At 42.8% G+C, this 19,612-nt stretch overlaps 1 pseudogene; it reads left to right on the plus strand.

Moving 5' to 3' along the window:
* Positions 1–13,416: 13,416 nt before the first annotated feature.
* Positions 13,417–15,235, plus strand: LOC124031443 (annotated as a pseudogene).
* The last annotated feature ends 4,377 nt before the right edge of the window (positions 15,236–19,612 follow it).

The raw sequence follows: 19,612 nt of genomic DNA on the forward strand, positions 1-19,612 counted from the left end.
AATGTTCTCCCATCTCCACAGTGGAACTCTGTAGCTCTGTTAGGGGTACCATCGGGTTCTTGCTCACCTCCCTGATCAAGGCTCTTCTGATTGCTCAGTTTGGCCAGGTGGCAAGCTCTAGAAAGAGTCTTAGCGGTTTCAAACTTCTTCCATTTAAGAATGATGTGGGCCACTGTGTTCTTGGGGACCTTCAATGCTGCAGAAATGTTTTGGTACCCTTCCCCAGATCTGTGCCTCGACACAATCCTATCTCGGAGCTCTACAGAAAATTCCTTCGATCTCATGGCTTCGTTTTTGCTCTGACATGCACTGTCAACTGTGGGACCTTACAGGTGTGTGCCTTTCCGAATCATGTGAAGTCCGTTTAATTTACCACAGGTGGACTTCAAATCAAATCCAATTGTATTTCTCTTAATGCACCAAATACAACCTTACCGTGAAATGCTGACTCACAAGCCCTTAACCAACCATTTTGTTTTAAGAAAATACCTACAAAAAAGTAATAATAGATAATAACAGAGAGTAGCAGCAAATAGTCTGGGTTGCCATTTGATTAGCTGTTCAGGAGTCGTATGTCTTGGGGGTAGAAGCTGTTTAGAAGCCTCTTGGACCTAGACTTGGTGCTCCAGTACCGCTTGCTGTGCGGTAGCAGAGAGAACAGTCTATGACTATGGTGGCTGGAACATCTCAAGGATGATCAATGGAAACAGGATGCACCTGAGCTCAATTTCAAGTGTCATAGCAAAGGGTCTGAATACTTATGTAAATAAGATATTTATGTATATAAAAATGTCTAATTGAATGACTATTAGTGACTGACATAACAAGAGAAAAACTGCTGATGCACAACAACATTTCAAAATTGCACCTTTTGTAATTCAACTTTTCTAACTTGCAACACTAAATTGAGACCCTGACTGAGTAATTTAAAAAAAACTCCCTGATCTAGGACAAGTTGAAAAAGCGTCCATTGAGTGCGTGCAGAGGAGAAACCATCCTGCTGCTCTTTTGAGACTTACTGTACATTGGAAGAGCAATTAAGAACAAAGAGAAAACATGAAGCAACCAAGTCATTAATAGTCAGGAAGCATTTTGAGGTTGCATTTTCAGACCACCACAGACCTGTGGAGATAGAGAGGTCGGGTTCAATACTGAACCAAGCATGCTGTGATTTTAATTCCACTGTGAGGAAGGGAGAAAGAAATAACATGACAAAAAAATCAGTCTGGTCTTTTGTTGGAAATGAACTCAGACGGAGTCAGTTAGCCACTAGAGACAAAGAAAGTAGGACACAATGTTTCACATATGCTGAGATTTGGCATTTCACCTTTTATGGCAATATCTCTTCACACGTTGTATAATTTTGTCATTATATGACAAATGTTAATACAGCGAGCCAGATTACTCTGAGGATGAGCAATATATGTGTTTAGCTAATATGACTCTGATATTAAACATGCAATGGCACAGTGATTAGTTGAGGCAGGGTTAGTTGAGCCACCCCTTGTTTCTAGGAAACCATACATAAAATTAATCATGTGAACAAATATTTAGGAAGAGGTCATAATTTCATGGAGTCTGTGAAGGAAGAAACCACAAGCAAGTTAAGTTAAAAAAAAATTAAAAGATTTTCACAATGTCAAATAAATTGAATGATGCTTGAATCTAAATGAAAGTAGGTTGCTTTAAAATGGTTTTATACATATGTTGGGGTCTCTAAAAGCTACAATATGAGGTCCTTAACATAGCATGAAAGTACATCCTTGTAGCTGCATGTGCTAATATAGTCAAAATTGTGGCTTTGGGGTAAATTGTGCCATTGGGCCAGGGGCATATGAACTCAAGATTAGCATTTTTCAAAGGTTGTGGTAATATTTCATTCAGTAAAGAAATGTGTAGGTGTGGAACATCTTACCCCAAGGCGGCTCAACTTACCCTGTCCCTATGCTCAATTTACTCCATACCTGGGGAAAGTTGTACCAAGAGACCAGATTTTTGGACAAGCTATATTTTCACAACTGTTATGTTTACATCAATTCAGAATATTTCCAGGGATACACAACATCCTGAAATATATTAAGAGTATACTTCCAAAACGCTATCTATGGTTTATATTCTTTCTTTTTCCCCCAGAAATGATTGCTTATGGGTACCATTTTCATTTTTCTTTGTTTAAGGATTTCAGCTTACTCTTAAAAGTTGTAATAGAGGAATACACAAGGTGCAATTTCTAAATTGGGTAGTGCCTTATCATTTCCCCTTTGTCATGTCAGTCATTGCATATCTTAGAGAACTATTTATAACTTGTCAGAAATGCCCAGATCAACTATCCCATGTCAGCTAATGTTTTTTGTTTGTTCCCCAATGCTGTAAGGGGGGCCTGAGTGAAAACGTTTGGGAACCCCTGTGCTAAATGACTGAAATGTTAAATGTCAATGGTTTACATACAGATCTCCTATTACTGTATTGATTTATTCATATATATATATATATATATATACATATATTGTTATATCTACCTGGAATTGAATGGAATGTTCGTATACTGTATACTTGACTGTGATATGTGGTTGTCTTATCTAGGTTTTACACGGTCAAATGTAAAAAATGACAAAAACATTTCTAAAGAACTGTAAAAATTATACTATGTATAAAACAAAATAATCACAAGAAACAAGGTTTTATAGTGTCTAGGAGATATATAGGAAAACCCAGGAAATATATACAGTATAATTAAAAAGTTGGGAAACTCCTTACAGACTGTTGGAAAAGCATTTCAGGTGAAGCTTGTTGAGAGAATGCCCAAGTGTATGCAAAGCTGTCATCAAAGCAAAGGGTGGCAACTTTGAAGAATCTAAAATCTAAAATATATTTAGATTTGTTTAACACTTTTTTGGTTACTACATGATTCCATGTGTTAAACCTCATCCCAACTGTAAACTATGGTGGAGGGAGCACATATAGTGTTGTGTGTTCTTTCCAAACAACTCAACTGTAGTTTCATCTGTCCACAGAATATTTTGCCAGAACATCCAGGTGTTCTTTTTGAATACTTCAGATGTGCAGCAATGTTTTTTTTGGACAGCAGTGGCTTCTTCCGTGGTGTCCTCCCATGAACACCATTCTTGTATAGTGTTTTACGTATCGTAGACTCATCACAAGAGATGTTAGCATCTTCCAGAGATTTCTGTAAGTCTTTAGCTGACACTCCAGGACACTCTGCAGTCATCTTTGCAGGACGGCCACTCCTAGAGAGAGTAGCAACCGTGCTGAACTTTCTCCATTTATAGACACTTTGTCTTACCGTGGACTGATGAACATCAAGACCATCAGAGATACTTTTGTAACCCTTTCCAGCTTTATGCAAGTCAACAAATCTTCCTAGATCTCATTTGTTCAAGGCATGGTTCACTTCAGGCAATGCTTCTTGTGAATAGAAAACTCAAATGTTGTGAGTGTTTTTTATAGGGCAGGGCAGCTCTAACCAACATCTCCAATCTCATCTCATCGATTGGATTCCAGGTTAGCTGACTCCTGACTCCAATTACCTTTTGGAGAAGTCATTAGCCTAGGGGTTCACATACTTTTTCCAACCTACACTGTGAATGTTTAAATTATGTATTCAATATAGACAAGGAAAATACAATACTTTGTGTGTTATTAGTTTAAGCACACTGTGTTTGTATATTGTGGTGACTTAGATGAAGATCAGATCAAATGTTATAACCAATTTATGCAAAAATACAGGTAATTCCAAAGGGTTCACATACTTTTTTTGCCACTGTACATCACATTGAGCTGCATGTATTGCTTAGACTATTTCATTCACCTCCTAACCTCAACCTCCTTCCCTGTCTTAACTTTTTTCATTTCAGCTCATTTATTCCCGACTTCCCAGTCGTCTTGAACTCACTGAAGTTAAGTTTTCGCAGTTCCGAGTTAACAGTTGTTTTGAGCACGACACAAATCATGCTTCATTGACAGCAAGGCCAATGTTGAATGATTTATCCCCTTTATCCCAGATTTGGGACCACACAGCCGGGGTGGCAGGGTAGCCTAGTGGTTAGAGCGTTGGACTAGTAACCGGAAAGTTGCGAGTTCAAGCTGACAAGGTACAAATCTGTCGTTCTGCCCCTGAACAGGCAGTTAACCCACTGTTCCTGTCATTGAAAATAAGAATTTGTTCTTAACTTACTTGCCTGGTTAAATAAATAAAATAAAATAAATTAAACAGCCACTGTCACTGATTCCTTCCAAACCACTCATTGTTGAATGTGGGATTTCCAACTTTGCGTAATGTTTATGTCCAATGGCCGATGAGCACCGATATGTTTTATCTATAATTTATCTTCATTATTTCTCTTCATATGACAAGGATTAAAAAGGATTTGCCAGTAGATTGTCGGCTTGATTGATGATTACATTTAAGTCACATTTAAGTCATTTAGCAGACGCTCTTATTCAGAGCGACTTACAAATTGGTGCATTCACCTTATGACATCCAGTGGGACAGTCACTTAACAATAGTGCATCTAAAACTTAGGGGGGGTGGGGTGAGAGGGATTACTTAACCTATCCTAGGTATTCCTTAAAGAGGTGGGGTTTCAGGTGTCTCCGGAAGGTGGTGATTGACTCCGCTGTCCTGGCGTCGTGAGGGAGTTTGTTCCACCATTGGGGGGCCAGGGCAGCGAACAGATGATGATGACTAACTAAGATTTTGAAAGTATGGTGTTGACATGATCAGTCCAATCAAAGCTACTGTACATTTAACGTGATTTGACGTCATTTTATCTGTGGCCAATGACCTTGATGCTTCTTGGATGGGCACTTCTAATGTAATCTATGGCAGCACCCAAAGGGTTAGAATTCTAGAGGTGTAGCGCTCGTCCTCTTCTTCTGACGAGGAGTAGCAAGGATTGGACCAAAGCGCAGGGTGGTACGTGTTCATGGCGATATTTATTTAACTCAGAACACTAAAACAAAAATAACAACGAGAATGATGCGAAACGAAACAGTCTTGTCTGGTGACATACACAGAGACAGAAAGTAAACACCCACGAAACACAAGTGGGAAAAAGCTCCCTAAGTATGATTCTCAATCAGAGACAACTAACGACACCTGCCTCTGATTGAGAACCATACCAGGCCAAACACAAAAACACAACATAGAAAACGGAACATAGACAACCCACCCAACTCATGCTCACCATACTAAAACAAAGACATAACAAAAGAACTAAGGTCAGAACATGACAAGAGGTCTACCCTTAGACTTGGCAGCATTGTAGTGTCCCCATAAGTGACAGAACACTGAGCCAATCACAGCACAATGCTGTCAGCCAAGACTAGATAATTAATTAATTAATTCATTCATTTTATTTTACCTTTATTTAACTAGGCAAGTCAGTTAAGAACAAATTCTTATTTTCAATGACGGCCTAGGAACAGTGGTTTAACTGCCTTGTTCAGGGGCAGAACGACAGATTTTTACCTTGTCAGCTCGGGGATTCGATCTTGCAACCTTTCGGTTACTAGTCCAACGCTCTAACCACTAGGCTTGATGAATGTCCACAGCCAGACAATAACAGTCATCATGATTTCCATGTAGAAGGCGATTTTACATAGACAACAAGACAACTTTGTGCATCACCTTTAAAGTGGTGCATAATCATCCATATTTGCATTGCATTTTCAGTGCATTCTCTGACACACATATGATGTCATCATGTGTCTCAGTTGGCCAAAGAGGACAGCAGCAATCAGTCTAACTCTAATTCAATCAAAAATCTAAATGTAATTTACAGACACTAATTATCCTGGATTGGATATTTCAATGTGTACTTGACAGGGCTTGTGAATTGCAGAGGGGAGAACAAAATTACCTTCTGCTGTCATTGATTCTGTGGTGTACAGGTAACCATTGTAGAATATTCAGGAAGTTCATCTTAAAGCACAGGCTGAGGGGGTAATTTCTTTAAAATGGTGTATAAATTCAGCCTATCCTAACACATCTTTTAATGTAGATAGATATCTCCCTTGGCACACATCAGAAAAATTGAGAATACTTCAGAGTGTCAGAGTGCTTGAGGCGTCACTACAGACCCTTGCTCTATCCCAGGCTGTGTCATATCCGACCGTGACTGGGAGTCCCATAGGGCTGCGCACAATTGATCCAGCGACGTCCGGGTTAGGGGAGGGTTTGGCCGGGGGGGCTGTACTTAGCTCAAGAGCGTTCTAGCGACTCCTTATGGCTGGCTGGAGGGTAGGTGGGACATAGTCACAGGGTAGGTTAGACATAGTCCCAGGCTAAATTGGAAATAGTCTCAGGGACTACGTCTAACCTAGGAGGTCAAAAGGGGGGTGAGTGTAACGGATGTGAAACGCTAGCTTAGTTAGCGGTGGTGCGCGCTAAATAGTGTTTCAATTGGTGACGTCACTTGCTCTGAGACCTTGAAGAAGAGGTTCCCCTTGCTCTGCAAGGGCCGTGGCTTTTGTGGAGCGATGGGTAATGATGCTTCGTGGGTGACTGTTGTTGATGTGTGCAGAGGGTCCCTGGTTCGCGCCTGGGTATGGGCGAGGGGACGGTCTAAAGTTATACTGTTACATGAGGGTAGATTAGACATAGTCTCAGGGTAGGTTAGACATAGTCCCAGGGTAAATTGCACATAGTCCCAGGGTAGGTTAGACATAGTCCCAGGATAGGTTGGAACACTCATCAGCTCAAGCTGTTGTCTTGCCTTTGAAAGACACCCTTATTCTTTTGTCAGCTGATAAACACTCACATAGACAGAACTACACACACATACGCAAGCACGCACGCACACACACACACACAGACACACACACACACTTGAAGACAAACACGTGTAATATGGTGATGTGTGTCAGTGTTCGCCACACTTTCTCTCCCCCACTGCCACACACACCTCCAACCTTCATCACACATCGAGGGGAATAATGCCCTTGAATGGCCTCCTTCCTCTTTCTTATAATTTAAACTCATACTGTGGAAACTATTCCATGTGTGTGATGTACTGAAATCAATATTTTGTCTAAAGAGGATAAGCCTTGGGAAGAGAGGAAATGAAGGCAGCATATTACTGTATAGTGGTATTTAATTAAGTGATAATGCCAGAGAAGCCCGTGTTTGGAGGATATATTGGCACGGGTGTTGTAGGCCCGAGACGAAGTGGACGCGACCCAGTCGTTCTTTCTAAATGTAACATTGCCATACCAACTGGCAACGTTCTTCTTATCCCTTGCTTGCTATATAGCCAACTGCGGCTAACTTACAGGCACGTCAAAAGTGCAGTCAGAATAACAGTTAAGTAGCTGCTTTTGCATTTGTTTAAGGTGTTTTCTAGTGGCATTTATTTTATATCAATGAGCTAATGAGACGCGATTTAAAATAAATGTAAGATAATGTCTTGATGTTTTTTATAATGGAGATCAAGTTTATAAATTGCCTGGCTGGGCTGATGAGACAGTGGATTGTGGGCGCGTGTGTTTGTGGGTGGGCATGTGTGTTTGTGCGTGTGTGACAGCAGCTCTGTTTTGATTCATTCCAGGGCATCAATGTGTATATGAAATTCCAAGCTGCTTCGTTACCGGTTGGGTTTGAAAAGAATAACGTGGTAAATTCAAAACTGAGCCAAGTTCCCTACAAGAGCCTGACTGGACTGAACCCCGACTACTTCTTAATTAACTTGTCTCTATCAGGGTTGGAGTCAATTCCACAAATTCAATTCCCTCTCCCTGTAAATTCCATCAATTAAATTCCAAATTCAATAGCAGTTCTTCAATCCAGAGTCAATTCAACTCATCTCAAATTCCAATTCTATTCTGCCACAACAATTCCCTCAATTCAATTAATCAAAAATTACATTTCGAAGTCAATTAAAAAATAAATTCCTAATTCATTATTCTGCCACAACAATTCACATAATTATATTCCCTCTCTACACCAATTCCCTGAATTTAAATTCCTTCACTTCTTTCAACTCAAACCAAACTCAACCCGACTATGTCAATTCATGACAGATTCCAAAGACAAACTTAACCTATTAACAAACTAAGAAGGAATATTCCTGGTAAACCTCGAAATGTCCCCTGAATTCTGAAAACGTACAGGAATTTAGGGAATTAGCTAAAAATGTAAAATATAAAAAATAATACAATATGATGCTTTTCAAATTAAAACATACAATCATGAAGATGTAAATCATTGTCCTAAATATAACCCATCCAATTAGTGAATATCATCGATACATTAAAACTGTTTAATATGAACAACATGAAATATTGCAGAAAATGCTAAATACTCTATTCCATTACTGTATTATGCATTATTACATTATTCAGTTTTTCTCCCAATTGGTTTGGAACATTGTTTGGGGAACAAAGCTTCATGCTCTAAAAACAATTACAAGATTAGCCAAACTTTTTTTTTAACGAGATAGGGAAACACCTAAGACACATTTGCTTCAGATATGTAGGGTTACCCGACATCTGCATGAAGGTTGTTTTGACAGTGTCGGAGGTGGAACAGTGTTAGAGCTGTCAAATCCATAAGTGACTCCCTGCATTATACCTAAAGCGGACATTGCCATTGGCTGCAAGGAGTTGCATTAACATAAATCCTCATGCAGCCTTGTTAACAAGTTGGAACACTGTAATGTGACATGTCATCTACACCTCAATTACACCTCTATTTTGTTTCATTATTTCTATATAGCCTACAATTCCTTGTTCTGAACTTTTAATTTTCTTACGATATCTGTTTTCATAAAGGGTAACATTTGAAAGATAATACAGTTGCAGTCAAACGTTTAGACACACCTACTCATATAAGGGTTTTTCTTTATTTTTACTATTTTCTACATTGTAGTATAATAGTGAAGACATCAAAACTATGAAATAACACACGGAATCATGTAGTAACCACAAGACATGGCGGTTGGAACCAAAAATCTCAAATTTGGACAGATCAGACCAAAGGACAGATTTCCCCTTGGTCTAATGTCCATTGCTCTTGTTTCTTGGCCCAAGCAAGTCTCTTATGTTTATTGGTGTTCTTTAGTAGTGGTTTCTTTGCAGCAATTCAACCATGAAGGCCTGATTCACTCAGCCTCCTCTGAACAGTTGCAACATGTCTGTTACTTGAACTCTTTGAATTATCTATTTGGTCTGCAATCTGAGGTGCAGTTAACTCTGCAGCAGCAGTAACTCTGGGTCTTCCTTTCCTGTGGCGGTCCTCATTTCATCATAGCGGTTGATGGGTTTTGCGACTGCATTTGAAGAAACTTTCAAAGTTCTTGAAATTTTCCAGATTGACTGACCTTCATGTCTTAAAGTAATGATGGACTGTCGTTTCTCTTTGCTTATCAGAGCTGTTCTTGCCATAATATGGACATAATATTATATCTAATATATCTTACCAAATAGGGCTAGGCCACCCCTACCTTGTCACAACACAAGTGATTGGCTCAAATGCATTAAGAAGGAAAGAAATTCCCCAAATGAACTTTTATCAAGGCACACCTGTTAAATGAAATACATTCCAGGTGACTACCTCATGAAGTTGGTTGAGAGAATGCCATGCGTGTGCAAAGCTGTCATCAAGGCAAACGGTGGCTACTAAGAATCTCAAATCTAAAATATATTTTGATTTGTTTAACACTTGTTTGGTTACTACATGATTCCATATGTTATTTTATAATTTTGATGTTTTCACTATTATTCTACAATGTAGAAAATAGTAAAAATAAAGAAAAACCCTTGAAAGAGTAGGTGTGTCCAAACGTTTGTTTGGTACTGTATTTTTTATCTAACTTTAGACATGTCAGTTAAAATCAAATTCTTATTTGCAATGAAGGTTTACACTGGCCAAACCTGGACAACCTTGGGCCAATTGTGCACCACCCTCTGCGATTCCAAATCACGGCCTGTTCTGATACAGCCTGGATTCAAACCAGGATGTGAGGAGATGCTCTATATTAACTTAGACACACACTTGGTGAATGCTACAAGATTGATAATATTTGAATGTAACAACCATGTTTCTGTAACTAGCAAACACAGGCATGGGTCATAATTCCAACGTTCGCTAACAGACACTCTGGGATCTATGCAGATAATTGCCTACGTTTGTATATATCCCAGTGTGCTGTTAGATTGAGGTTTGGAATTACCACCCATGACTGTGTTTATTATTGACAGTGAATTAGTCATTGCGTTCACTTCGACATTCAGCCTTTCATCAAGGGCTACATAAAATGTAATTGTAAGTGTGTTCAAATATAGAGATTTGCCTTTTTTCTTCCTGCTACAGTAAAATGTTACCTTTGGCTTGCACACCACCTCAAAAATATTATCAAATTATGACGACCTCTAGGGTGGTGTTTAATTCCTGTTGAAATCTAGCCAAACTGCAGATCTGTTACATTTTGAATTGCTTTGGATAAAAGTGTCTGCTAAATGGCATATGTTGTAGTTGTATAAACCAATACAGAATAATTGAGTAAACAATAATAAGTGGAATTTGAATTTAGCCTCCATTTAAAGGGATAGTTCACCCAAATTAAAAAATCACAATGTTCAGTGACTGCTTAACGGTAAGGAAACCAATATCTAATTTGGGTGAAATAAGTATGTATATAATTATAATGATTTGATTTAAAACAACGTTTGCTTTGAATTTAATTGCTAAATGCATTAACTCCAGTAACTGGAATTTGCACAATTATAATACAACCCATGTTTTAAAAACATGTTTCATGCTTTCAAATTCAAATCCAATTCAGACAGACTAAATTCAGGAATTGAATTGGAATTGGCTGACTGGATGACTGGCTGGGCAACTGGCTGGATGACAGCTGGCCGGCTGGCTAACTGTGCTGGCTGACTGGCTGTGATGGCTGGCCGACTGACCGGCCAACTGTGCTGACCGACTGTGCTGAGCCACTGACTGGCCAACTGTGCTGACCGACTGTGCTGACCGACTGTGCTGGCCGGCTGTGCTGACCGACTGTGCTGGCAGACAGTGCTGGCTGGCTGACTGGCTGATAAGCAGTTCCTCATCATCCATCATTGTCTATCAGAACACAACAGACCACTGCTGTTACCATGGCAGCTAAACGTTACATCCAATCTATTCTTCTAATTGACAATAAGTCTTACAAGGGGTAAAATTATGACTACAATAGCGTGGGTGTCTCATTCTTACTGTAGACTACATAGACCAGTATAGGACATAAATACTGTATCTTACATACTCCATTGGTAGAGCCCTCCAAACTTGAAAAAACGGAAAGACTTCCAGGTGTCTTAAATGGAAGCCAGTCTTACATGGGGAAATATTGCTATTGTGTTGTGGTTGCGTTTTTTTATTCCCCTGCAGTCCCCATGAACCAAGATGGTTCCTCTGCAGTCCCCATGAACCAGGATGATGGTTCCTCTGCAGTCCCCATGAACCAAGATGGTTCCTCTGCAGTCCTCTGCAGTCCCCATGAACCAAGATGGTTCCTCTGCAGTCCCCATGAACCAAGATGGTTCCTCTGCAGTCCCCATGAACCAGATGATGGTTCCAAGATGGTTCCTCTGCAGTCTCTGCAGTCCTCTGCAGTCCCCATGAACCAGATGGTTCCTCTGCAGTCCCCATGAACCAAGATGGTTCCTCTGCAGTCCCCATGAACCAGGATGGTTCCTCTGCAGTCCCCATGAACCAAGATGGTTCCAGGATGGTTGCAGTCCCCATGAACCAGGAGTCCCCATGAACCAAGATGGTCCTCTGCAGTCCCCATGAACCAAGATGGTTCCTCTGCAGTCCCCATGAACCAAGATGGTTCCTCTGCAGTCCCCATGAACCAAGATGGTTCCTCTGCCAGTCCCCCCATGAACCAAGATGGTTCCTCTGCAGTCCCCATGAACCAAGATGGTTCCTCTGCAGTCCCCATGAACCAGGATGGTTCCTCTGCAGTCCCCATGAACCAGGATGGTTCCTCTGCAGTCCCCATGAACCAAGATGGTTCCTCTGCAGTCCCCATGAACCAGGATGGTTCCTCTGCAGTCCCCATGAACCAGGATGGTTCCTCTGCAGTCCCCATGAACTAAGATGGTTCCTCTGCAGTCCCCATGAACCAGGATGGTTCCTCTGCAGTCCCCATGAACCAGGATGGTTCCTCTGCAGTCCCCATGAACCAAGATGGTTCCTCTGCAGTCCCCATGAACCAGGATGGTTCCTCTGCAGTCCCCATGAACTAAGATGGTTCCTCTGCAGTCCCCATGAACTAAGATGGTTCCTCTGCAGTCCCCATGAACCAAGATGGTTCCTCTGCAGTCCCCATGAACCAAGATGGTTCCTCTGCAGTCCCCATGAACCAAGATGGTTCCTCTGCAGTCCCCATGAACCATAATTCAAACAGCCATGTCCTCTACCTACCGAATTTGAGTCTGGATGTGCAGGTTTATAGACGAGGCAGTCCGCTCTGGGCATGTTGGAATCAGTGAAAATCTTGGTGTCCTTGAAAAACTCTTCTTCCCAATTTATCTGATCACCCATTAGTGTTCTTGTAAGTCAACTAATGATTTACAAGAACAGGTGCTAGAGCTGTGTTTTGGGGACAGGGGTGTTATGCTACTATTAAATCGCGGGCCCAGTGGGTGTTTCATGTCTGTGTGTTTGTTTGTGGGTGCGTGTGTGCGTATGTGCGTGCATGCATGTTTGCGTAATATGGGGTCACGGACACAATAAGCTCTCTAGAGAGGAGCCAGATTAAATGTTTAATTCATAGACTCTACGTGTGTGATTCCCAGAAAATGGTCACAGCCCCTCTTTGCTCTACCATATGTAGAACTAATATATCAAAACTTGACAGTGAGGAATCTCACTGAAGAGTTGATGTTCCAAAACAAATGTGCTTCCTTTTCACTTTCCATTCACCAGTGGAATACCATGGCCTTTTATCTCAATATACTATACTTTTATTCTTAATCCACAGAAGACTGTTGGGAACCTTGTGTATTAATCAAAGAAGTTGAAAAATGAACCTGGCACACAGTTAAACATCTGTTATATATGGCTCTCACATGGACTGATGTAACATAAATGAGTCACCATTGCAGTATGTAAATCTGCTCCAGAGGCAGTACAGCACATATGTCAGAGTCAAGGCCCGCGGGCCACATCCGGCCCGCGAGAAGGTTTTTTACGGCCCCTGGGATGATCTTGATTTGTTATTAGAACCGGCCCGCAGACCGCAGCAAGCCGGCAGCCCGCAGATCTTTTACACGCACCAATACTACATTTCCCACAATGCAACGGTGACGCACCGAGCAGTAGGCTGCTTCATTTCAATATTTATTGGCACAGCAGTTGTCAGCATCACAGTAAAATTAACTTTCAGATACCCATCAAAAATGGCAAAACGGAAGGTGGACACTGAGAACCGGGGTTTCAAACAAGGTGGGAGTCGGAGTATTTGTTCACGGAGGTAGCTGGAAAACCTGTGTGTCTTCTGTGTGGAGAAAGTGTGGCGGTACTGAAAGAGTATAATCTGAGACGACATTATGAAACGAAACACGCGGACAAAAACAAGAATATGGACATGGAACAAAGGCTACAAAAGGCAGAGGAATTAAAACGAGGCCTCAAATCTCGACAGGCTCTGTTCAAAAAAGCCAAATCACAAGGCCAGGCTGCTGTCAAGGCCAGTTTTATTTTGGCAGAAGAGATCGCTAAATCAGCCCGGCCATTTACGGAGGGGGATTTCATCAAAAACTGCATGATTAAAGTTTGTGACGAAGTTTGCCCAGAAAAAAGGCAACTCTTTTTAAATGTGAGTCTGAGCAGAAACACCATTGCCGAGAGAGTAGACCAGTTGTCCATCAATCTAAAAGAGCAGCTTGTGAAAAAGGGAAAATATTTCATTGCATATTCCTTGGCTGTGGATGAGAGCACCGACATTTCTGACATTGCCCAGTTGTCAATTTTCATCCGCGGAGTGGACTCCAGCCTAAGCGTGACAGAGGAGTTTTTGGCTTTACGTCCTATGCATGGCACAACTACGGGGCATGATTTGTATGAAGAGGTGTCAAGATGTGTAAATGAGATGGAGCTGCCTTGGGAAAAACTCGTGGGTTTGACAACCGACGGAGCACCTGCGATGTGTGGACACAGGAGCGGACTGGTGGATAAGATACGGGAAAAGATGCAAGAGGAAAACGCGACAGGTGAGCTGACAGCTTATCATTGTATCATACACCAGGAAGCGTTGTGCGGTAAAGCCTTGAAAATGGAGCATGTAATGAGCATCATCACGCGCACAGTTAACTTTATCAGAGCCAAAGGTTTGAATCACCGCCAGTTCAAGGCATTTCTGACGGAGTTAGAAACGGAGCATGGTGATTTGCCTTATCACACAGAGGTGCGATGGCTAAGCCAGGGAAAGGTGCTTCAAAGATGTTTCGAGCTTCGTGAGGAGATTTGTCTGTTCTTGGACAGCAAAGGGAAAGACACAACACAACTCCGAGACGAAATGTTTCTGTGTGAAATGGCTTTTCTGTGTGACATTACGAGTCATCTGAATGCAATGAACTTGCAGCTGCAGGGTCGGGATCGTGTCATCTCTGATATGTACAGTACAGTGAAGGCATTTAAAACCAAACTGACTCTGTGGGAGATGCGGATGCGGAAAAAAAATTTGAGCCACTTTCCCAGCTGCCAGACCATGAAAGAGAAGCTCTCTACCAGTGCGTTCCCGAGCGCACAGTTGGCTGATAAAATAGGTATGCTTGCCGCTGACTTTCGACGCCGATTTGCTGACTTTGAAGCACAAAAAAGCAGGTTGGAACTGCTCGGTAACCCATTTGCTGTTGACGTGGAAAGCTCACCACCAAACCTCCAAATGGAGTTGATTGACCTCCAATGCAATGATGCACTGAGGGCAAAATATGCGGCAGTGGGTGCTGCGGAGTTCGCCCGTTTCCTCCCCGACACAATGCCCCAGCTGCGCATCCAGGCTGCTCAAACGTTGTCTATGTTTGGCAGCACATACCTGTGTGAACAACTGTTTTCTTTGATGAACTTGAACAAAACATCACACAGAAGTCGACTTACTGCTGAACACCTCCACTCAATTCTGAGGATTTCCTCAGCTCAGAGCCTTACCCGAACATTGATGAACTTGTGGAAAAGATGGGACACCACCAAGTATCACCCTCAACCTCAAACAAGTGAACATTACTGTGCAATCACATATTTAGAGTTTTTACTCAGTTCAAGTTTAAAAGTTAAAGTTTAATATTTGTTTTCACTGCATGTTACTTCTCCTTAAACAAAGTGTTGTTTTTGATTAATAGATTTTTGCACTTTATTTTATTGTATTTCAATCCAATTATATTTTAAAAATATTTCAGTTGAGTGGATGATAGAAAATTGCTATTATTGTTTTTTCTTTGAAGTAAATTTAGCCCACTTTTGCTAAAATAGAAAATATAGGCTACTGATGGTGCCTTGAATACCGGTTTCTTTCATTTAATGTTCATGTTATGGGGATTTTTATATAAAGGAAATTTGTCTTTTGTGTCTGTTGAAAATTAAAGATTACTGACAGAGCCATAAGAAAATATTGCTTTATTTATCTGATCATATTGGAATATATTTGTTAGGTTTTCAGTAGGTTCAATTAGGTTCACTAGACTATATGCGTCATTTAAAAAATTTTCAATGAACATTCGAACAGTCCGGCCCTCGGCTTGTAGCTAAATTTTTTATTTGGCCCTCCGTCCATTTGACTTTGACACCCCTGCAGTACAGCATGTACAGATGTAGGATCCTAATTTCAGCTTGTTTGCTACAGCAGGAAAATAATCCTGCAGCAACATTAAATGTGAATTATTATGTGGATTATAATTCATTTACATTTTTGTAAGGGTTAATACATTTTTCTTAAGGGAAAATCAAGTCTGAAATTTCAGTGGAAATTACAAACTTCAGGAGCCGTTTTAAACCTGCATTGCATAAATGTTCTCCTGTAACATGGTGATCAAATTAAGATCCTACATCTGTACTGCAGACTGTACAGCATCACCATGGAAAGAACAATTCCTCATTAAAATGTTTCTAGCCATAAAAAAATGTACCAGTGTATCACCAAACATGATCTCATCTTAAACCATATATATTTCAAATTACACATGCATGTATTGTCATGCAGGTGAAAGAGGACCCAAAAGCGACTTAACAGAAACAGAGTTTATTCAAGTCCAAACAGAAAACGACAAATCCTGAATCCTTAACAGGAAATGTCCAAACAGGGAATAACAGAAATCCTCTAGTCTGTAGAGGGGAATAACAGGAGAAGCGGCCACAGACTGCAGGTCGCTTCGGGTAGGCGCAGGCCGTAGTTGACAGAGACACCTGCTCACACGCAGCATCTGATGAAGGCAAAAAACACGACAGGACAGGGCGATACACAATCACAGCACGGTGAATTCTAAACAAGGAACCGACAGGACAGGAACGGAACACAAAGGAATAAATAGGGACTCCAATCAGGGAAAGGATCGGGAACAGGTGTGGGAAGACTAAATGATGATTAGGGGAATAGGAACAGCTGGGAGCAGGAACGGAACGATAGAGAGAAGAGAGAGCGAGAGAGTGAGAGAGGGAGGGGAGAGAGAGGGATAGAAAGAGGGAAAGAACCTAATAAGACCAGCAGAGGGAAACGAATAGAATGGGGAGCACAGGGACAAGACATGATAATAAATGACAAACATGACAGTACCCCCCCACTCACCGAGCGCCTCCTGGCGCACTCGAGGAGGAATCCTGGCGGCAACGGAGGAAATCATCGATGAGTGAACGGTCCAGCACGTCCCGAGACGGAACCCAACTCCTCTCCTCAGGACCGTAACCCTCCCAATCCACTAAGTATTGGTGACCCCGTCCCGAGAACGCATGTCCATGATCTTATGTACCTTGTAAATAGGTGCGCTCTCGACAAGGACGGGAGGGGGGGAGGGAAGACGAACGGGGTGCGAAGAAAGGGCTTAACACAGGAGACATGGAAGACAGGATGGACGCGACGAAGATGTCGCGGAAGAAGCAGTCGCACAGCGACAGGATTGACGACCTGGGAGACACGGAACGGACCAATGAACCGCGGAGTCAACTTACGAGAAGCTGTCGTAAGAGGAAGGTTGCGAGTGGAAAGCCACACTCTCTGGCCGCAACAATACCTTGGACTCTTAATCCTGCGTTTATTGGCGGCTCTCACCGTCTGTGCCCTGTAACGGCAAAGTGCAGACCTCACCCTCCTCCAGGTGCGCTCACAACGTTGGACAAACGCTTGAGCGGAGGGAACGCTGGACTCGGCAAGCTGGGATGAGAACAGAGGAGGCTGGTAACCCAGACTACTCTGAAACGGAGATAACCCGGTAGCAGACGAAGGAAGCGAATTGTGAGCGTATTCTGCCCAGGGAGCTGTTCTGCCCAAGACGCAGGGTTTCTGAAAGAAAGGCTGCGTAGTATGCGACCAATCGTCTGATTGGCCCTCTCTGCTTGACCGTTAGACTGGGGATGAAACCCGGAAGAGAGACTGACGGACGCACCAATCAAACGACAGAACTCCCTCCAAAACTGTGACGTGAATTGCGGGCCTCTGTCTGAAACGGCGTCTAACGGGAGGCCATGAATTCTGAATACATTCTCAATAATGATTTGTGCCGTCTCTTTAGCGGAAGGAAGTTTAGCGAGGGGAATGAAATGTGCCGCCTTAGAGAACCTATCGACAACCGTAAGAATCACAGTCTTCCCCGCAGACAAAGGCAGACCGGTAATGAAGTCTAAGGCGATGTGAGACCATGGTCGAGAAGGAATGGGGAGCGGTCTGAGACGACCGGCAGGAGGAGAGTTACCCGACTTAGTCTGCGCGCAGTCCGAACAAGCAGCCACGAAACGGCGCGTGTCACGCTCCTGAGTCGGCCACCAAAAGCGCTGGCGAATAGACGCAAGAGTGCCTCGAACACCGGGATGACCAGCTAACTTGGCAGAGTGAGCCCACTGAAGAACAGCCAGACGAGTGGAAACAGGAACGAAAAGGAGGTTACTAGGACAAGCGCGCGGCGACGCAGTGTGCGTGAGTGCTTGCTTAACCTGTCTTTCAATTCCCCAGACTGTTAACCCGACAACACGCCCATAAGGAAGAATCCCCTCGGGATCAGTAGAAGCCACAGAAGAACTAAACAGACGGGATAAGGCATCAGGCTTGGTGTTCTTGCTACCCGGACGGTAAGAAATCACAAACTCGAAACGAGCGAAAAACAACGCCCAACGAGCTTGACGGGCATTAAGTCGTTTGGCAGAACGGATGTACTCAAGGTTCTTATGGTCTGTCCAAACGACAAAAGGAACGGTCGCCCCCTCCAACCACTGTCGCCATTCGCCTAGGGCTAAGCGGATGGCGAGCAGTTCACGGTTACCCACATCATAGTTGCGCTCAGATGGCGACAGGCGATGAGAAAAATAAGCGCAAGGATGAACCTTATCGTCAGACTGGAAGCGCTGGGATAGAATGGCTCCCACGCCTACCTCTGAAGCGTCAACCTCGACAATGAATTGTCTAGTGACGTCAGGAGTAACGAGGATAGGAGCGGACGTAAAACGTTCTTTTAGAAGATCAAAAGCTCCCTGGGCGGAACCGGACCACTTAAAACACGTCTTGACAGAAGTAAGAGCTGTGAGAGGGGCAGCAACTTGACCGAAATTACGAATGAAACGCCGATAGAAATTAGCGAAACCTAAAAAGCGCTGCAACTCGACACGTGACCTTGGAACGGGCCAATCACTGACAGCTTGGACCTTAGCGGAATCCATCTGAATGCCTTCAGCGGAAATAACGGAACCGAGAAAAGTAACGGAGGAGACATGAAAAGAGCACTTCTCAGCCTTTACGTAGAGACAATTCTCTAAAAGGCGCTGTAGAACACGTCGAACGTGCTGAACATGAATCTCGAGTGACGGAGAAAAATCAGGATATCGTCAAGATAGACAAAAACAAAGATGTTCAGCATGTCTCTCAGAACATCATTAACTAATGCCTGAAAAACAGCTGGCGCATTGGCGAGACCGAACGGCAGAACCCGGTACTCAAAATGCCCTAACGGAGTGTTAAACGCCGTTTTCCACTCGTCCCCCTCTCTGATGCGCACGAGATGGTAAGCGTTACGAAGGTCCAACTTAGTAAAGCACCTGGCTCCCTGCAGAATCTCGAAGGCTGATGACATAAGGGGAAGCGGATAACGATTCTTAACCGTTATGTCATTCAGCCCTCGATAATCCACGCAGGGGCGCAGAGTACCGTCCTTCTTCTTAACAAAAAGAACCCCGCCCCGGCCGGAGAGGAAGAAGGCACTATGGTACCGGCGTCAAGAGACACAGACAAATAATCCTCGAGAGCCTTACGTTCGGGAGCCGACAGAGAGTATAGTCTACCTCGAGGAGGAGTGGTCCCCGGAAGGAGATCAATACTACAATCATACGACCGGTGAGGAGGAAGGGAGTTGGCTCGGGACCGACTGAAGACCGTGCGCAGATCATGATATTCCTCCAGCA

The sequence above is a fragment of the Oncorhynchus gorbuscha genome, linkage group LG01 (assembly GCF_021184085.1).
Source record: "Oncorhynchus gorbuscha isolate QuinsamMale2020 ecotype Even-year linkage group LG01, OgorEven_v1.0, whole genome shotgun sequence".
Lineage (NCBI taxonomy): Eukaryota > Metazoa > Chordata > Actinopteri > Salmoniformes > Salmonidae > Oncorhynchus > Oncorhynchus gorbuscha.